The following is a 6,215-nucleotide window of genomic DNA, read 5'->3' as shown; positions in this document are numbered from 1 at the left end:
TTTGTGAAGGCAACAGTCATCCTTTTGTTGCATCTTTTGGGATCAAGAGGATAAGGGGTAAACAAAACAACATTGTAGTTTATGAACTGTTGTCTTTTATGGATTGCTGTCTTTTTCAGTACAATTCTGGCTTGTGAATTAATCTTGTTGTATTTTCTCTTATATGGCAGACTCATAAGAAAGCTAAGGGGTTGTTTGGAGTTCCATTCGCTCATTATGACACTCTAGCAGAAATTTATGCAAAAGACAAAGCTACCGGAGATGCAAGTGAGTCGTTTGTTGATGCTATAGAAGATATGGATCAAGAGATTGATAAGCAACCATTGAATGTCGAGAATGATGAAGAAGATGATGTACATTAGAAAGTTTTATCCTAAGTTGTTATGAAGAAACAAGGTGTTGGATGGTTTATGTATGCTTTTTTTATTATTATTTTTTTATTTATTTGAGAATACTAGAATTTCAATGCTTTTGAAATCAACAATTTATGTGATTTTGCCTATATCTAGCATATGATATATTTTGGTAATCGGTTCGTGTTGCTCTACATTGTATAATGTATAGCAAAAGTTAGCCAAGACAACAAAAAATAGAAGGAAAGCTATTTGTTTCCAAGTTATCTATGCCAAACAAGAGGAAAGGGATTAGTTATAATTGTTTACATTTCCTTAGTAATACCAAACAACTAGTAAGGGTAACACTATATATTACCCTTTTCCCTCCTAATTTGTTTCCATTCCCTTACATTTACTAATTTAATACCAAACACCCCCTCAATCTCTACTGCTGCGTTCGTCTGTGACACTACCACAACACCTACCCCTTCTTTGGAATTTCCTTTTACCCTTTTCTGTAATTTTAGAGGTTTACTAGTAAAAGTTAGAGCCTTTGCCTTGCTTTGCAGCTTTGAAACTTCCTCAGTCAGCTTGACTTGTCCCTTTCTAGGGGAAGCTCTTAACCATAGTCCCCATGGCTTCTTTTTTTACCTCGCTTCCCTCCTCATCTTTGGTGCAATCTTTCTCTGTATGTCCTATTATACCACACACAAAACAGAATGTGGAGAGCTTTTTGTATTTGAACAGCACCACTATAACATCACCTTCTTTGTTTTAAATTTTTTGTACTCTCCGAAGAGGTTTTGTGATATTCACCATTACTCAAGCCCTTCTCGACTTATCCCATCCCAGTTCGTCATCCTCAACTTCAAGCACATCCCCTAATTTCTCAGCAATGACCTTGACATCACCATTTGTGCGACAGTCAAATGGTAGATTGTAATGTCGAATCCAAAAGGGGAAAATTTTCAATTTAATTGACTCCGGTTGTTCATCTCCTTGAATCTACTTCAATAAGAGTAATTAGTTGTCAAAATTCAATGGGGCACTGTCAAGGATGTTCTCCTTGTTAGCCAATGAAAAAACTGATATAGGTGATAATAGTTACAGTTCGGTTTTGGCGGGAAATTCTGTTATTTCTTATTTTTTGTCGTTTTGCAGTTTGTTATGTGAGGGAATCTTTCTGTTTTAAGCTTGTGGTTGTAATGAGTTTGTTAATTGCTACTTAAGGCAATTATTAGCTGTAATTGAAGTTTAAGAAATCAATTACAATCCTTATCCTATCTCTCTCTATCTTTTCTTCTCTCTCCCTCTAGATTCTCTGTATCTTCTTCTCATTCTATTCTTCTTCTTCTTCTCCTGTAATTTCTCATCTTATTCTCCCTTTTCTGAAAATATCATCATCTTTACTCCTTCATCCTTATCAGTGGTATCAGAGCAACCCGCTGCTCTTACTCCATTCTGGCACCTACCTTGACAACTCGGGTAGCTAAGATGGAAGCTCAGCTTGCTGCATTGGAGAAACGGTTTGCTGCAGTGAAAACTCAGTCTGCTGCTGCTACTCAGCAATATCAAGAGATTATGTCAATGATGCAGAAGCTCCAGGATGGCATGGCAGCTAATCATGACAGCAGATTTTCTGCTTCTGATGATCGTGCTAAGGCACCTAAATTGGGGTATACACCTAAACTTGATTTCCCTAAGTTTGATGGTAGTAATCCTAGACTTTGGATTAAAAAATGTTGTAAGTATTTTGTGTTGTGCAATATCCCTGATGATCAGAAAGTTGATATGGCATCATTGAATATGGTTGATAAGGCAGAGAACTGGGTATCTAGTTATTTGGCTAATCGAGCTATGGTAGATTGGAATGATTTTGTTATTGATGTGTCTAGTAGATTTAAGGATGAAAAGGGTATAAATGTGGTAGAAGAGTTTAATAAGTTGCAACAGATTGACAACATTGAATCATATGTTGATGAATTCGAAAATTTGAGATCTATTATGCTGCAGAATAGCTATGTTTTGCCTGAAAAATATGTGTTAGATAGTTTCATTGGGGGGTTGAAACCTAGCCTAAGACCCTTTGTACGAGCGTTTAAACCCCAAAATATTGCTGTCGCAATTGAATATGCCCGTTTACAAGATGAAACCATTAATCTCACCACCCAGAAAACACACAGACCACCCTTAATCCACAAAACAAACTCAGCCCCTTCTGTCACCCAGAATCTACCACCCTTGTTGCCTACCCCACTTTTGAAACCTTCCCAACCACACAAACCAACTACTAAACCTTTTCAAGCTCACAAATATGTTCCTGCAAATGTTAGAGCTGAGAAAATTGCAAAAGGGCTATGTTATTTTTGTGATGCACCTTATGATAGAAATCATAAGTGCCCATTCAAGGAGCCACAGCTATTTACAGTTGAGATTCCGGGGTTGGATGAAGTTGATGCAGCAGTGGTTGGGTTGGAGGATCAGATGGATGAGCTCACTTTGGACCCTAGGATATCTTGGTGTGCTTTATCAGGAAGCCAGAATTATAACACTATGAGAATTCAGGCCACTGCAGGTCATACCATTTTGCATACTCTGGTAGATTCTGGCAGCACACATAATTTTCTGGATCTGCACTTGGCTAAGCAGTTGGGGTATAAGATAGAACAAATTTCAGATCAATCTATCTTGGTTGCAGATGGAAATCACTTGCTGTGTCAATCAGTCTGCAAGGATTTTACATGGAAAATAGGGAAACATTCTTTTACCTCAGATGTCATGCTCATTCCTTTGGGCAGTTGTGACATGGTTCTTGGAGTTCAATGGCTGAGTACTCTGGGCTCCATTTCTTGGGATTTCAAACATTTGATTATGAGATTTGAGACTGCTCAAGGTCAAATGGTAATCAAAGGTTTATCTGCTCAGAAGCTTAAGGTGGTTAAGGAGGGTCCAGCTCTTAAAATGATGACTGGTGCTGCTCATATCTGTATGTTATAGGCTGCTGATTTGGGTTTTTCACCCATTCCTTCCTGTTTGATACAACTGACATAAAATGAACAAGAGTTTGAGGAGTTACAGGCACTCAAGGAGAAGTTTGCTGTACTTTTTGAGGAACCAACTGGATTACCTCCAAGTAGGGGCATCTTTGATCATAGAATCACTCTTGAGGGGGGCAGCACAGCAGTGAATATCAGACCTTATAGATATCCACTCAAGCAAAAGGATATCATTGAACAATTGGTTCAGGAAATGTTAGATAGGGGTATAGTCCAGAATAGTACTAGCCCTTTTGCTTCTCCAGTTGTTTTGGTGGGCAAGAAAGATGGTTCTTGGAGGTTATGTGTGGACTACAGGGAGCTGAACAAGAAGACTGTAAAGAACAAGTTCCCTATTCCTGTCTTGGAAGAGCTTATAGATGAACTTGCAGGGGCAACTGTGTTCAGTAAGCTTGATTTGAGAGCTGGATATCATCAGCTCAGAATCCATCCAAATGATGTGTTCAAAACTGCATTTAAAACTCATCAAGGGCATTATGAATTCTTGGTCATGCCCTTTGGGTTGACTAATGCTCCTTCCTCTTTCCAAAGTTGGATTAATGCTGTTTTTCAGCCTCTTTTAAGGAAGTGTGTGCTGGTCTTTTTTGATGACATATTAATTTACAGCAAGTCTTTAGAGGATCACTGGAATCACCTTGCTGCAGTTTTTTCTATCATGGCTCAACATTCTCTTTATGTTAAGTTGAGTAAGTGCTCTTTTGTTACTAGGAAGGTGGAGTACTTGGGACATTTTATCTCTGGAAAAGGGGTAGAAACTGACCCAAATAAGATCAGTGCAGTGAGTTCTTGGCCTTGTCCTGTTTCTATCAAAGATCTCAGAGGTTTTCTTGGTTTGGCAGGCTATTATAGAAAGTTTGTTAAGGGATATGCTGTCATTAGCAAACCCCTCACCAATCTTCTTAAAAAGGGAGCATTTGAGTGGAATGATGCTGCTCAAAGTGCATTTGACCAGCTGAAATCTGCTCTAGTGAGTGCACCAGTTTTAGCTCTCCTAGATTTTTCAAAAAAATTTGTAGTGGAGACTGATGCTTCTAAGACTGGAATTGGAGCAGTTTTGATGCAGGATGGGCACCCTATTGCATTTATTAGTAGAGCTTTGGGTCCTAAATGGCAAAAATTGTCAGTCTATGAGAAGGAGCTACTTGCCATGGTGTTTGCAGTACAAAAATGGGAACAATATCTTTTGGGATCCCATTTTATAGTCAAAACTGATCAAAAAAGTTTGAAATGGCTTTTACAACAAAAAAATTCAACTCCCTTTCAGCAGTTCTGGTTGTCTAAGTTAATGGGATTTAACTATGAGATACAATACAAGTCTGGCATAGAAAATACAGCAGCTGATGCCTTGTCTAGGGTTACTGGTTCTGAGATTCTGTTAATGGCTCTGACTGTGATTGAATCAAATCTATCTCAGCAAATTAGAGCTAGTTATGCACTTGATGATAATACTGCTGCTATTGTTCACAAGTTGAACAACAATGAGGTGGTTCATGGTTTCAGTCTGCAGGATGGAATTTTGAGGAGACATAGTAGAATTGTGGTGGGTCCAGATGATAATTTGAGAAAGAAATTGATCAATTGGCAGCATGCTTCTTTGGAAGCTGGTCACTTAGGAAGGGATCATACAGGTAAAAAGATGCAAGGCATCTTTTATTGGAGAGGAATGATGAAAGATGTGAGCCAGTTTGTAAGGAAATGTGTTGTATGTCAGGCTTCTAAGTATGATACCTCTGCTAAACCTGGTGCTTTACAGCCCTTGCCTATTCTTGAGAATGTTTGGACTGACATTTCTATGGACTTTATCTCTGGTTTACCTCTGTCTATGGGCAAAAATGTTATTTGTGTGGTTGTGGATAGATTGAGTAAATATGCTCACTTTATGGCTTTAAAGCATCCTTACACTGCTATTGAGGTGGCTCAGGTTTATTTAGACTATGTCTTCAAACTGCATGGCTGGCCAAGAAGCATAGTGAGTGACAGGGATCCTATATTTCTTAGCCAATTTTGGAAAGGTTTGTTCTCTCTGCATGGTGCGGAATTTCTTCTGTCAACTTCCTATCATCCTGAGACAGATGGCCAGACAGAGGTGGTCAATAGATGCTTGGAAGCTTATTTGAGGTGTGTCACCAGTGACAGACCCAAGGATTGGTGTAAGTACCTTCCTCTGGCAGAGTGGTGGTACAACACTCATTTTCAAAGTGCTGCTCAAATGACTCCATATGAAGTGGTTTACAACCAGGCACCACCACTTCATCTTCCTTATTTTCCAGGTGAGTCAAGTAATGCAATTGTAGACAGGAGTATGCAAAGGAGAGAAGAAATGCTGGCTGTTTTGAAAGCAAACTTATCTAAAGCTCAGCATAGAATGAAGGTATTGGCTGACAAGAAAAGATCTGAAAGAAGTTTTGCTGTAGGGGATTGGGTTTGGTTGAAATTACAGCATTACAGGCAGCAGTCAGTTCATTATAGAGCCAACAGCAAGTTAGTTGCTCGTTATTTTGGTCCTTTTCAAGTTACAGCTTGCATTGGTAAAGTAGCATACAAGCTGAAATTGCCAAGTTCTGCCAAAATTCATGATACTTTTCATGTATCTCAGCTGAAAATTTTTTCTGGCAATTTACCTGTTGTGGCTATTATTCCTCCCTTGGATGAAGTTCCTGCTCTGCAGCCTCTCATTCCTTTGGCAATTCTGGATCAACGTGTGACGCAGGTTGCAGGACAAAATGAGAAGCAATTGTTGGTTCAATGGCAAGACAAGCCTGCTCATGAAACTTCTTGGGTTTCTGCTGCTGATTTTGTTGCTCAGTATCCTGGTTTTGTTCAT

This window comes from Chenopodium album, chromosome 21 (genome assembly GCF_948465745.1).
Source record: "Chenopodium album chromosome 21, dcCheAlbu1.1, whole genome shotgun sequence".
Taxonomy (NCBI): domain Eukaryota; kingdom Viridiplantae; phylum Streptophyta; class Magnoliopsida; order Caryophyllales; family Amaranthaceae; genus Chenopodium; species Chenopodium album.
Note: the sequence above shows the minus strand (reverse complement) of the source record.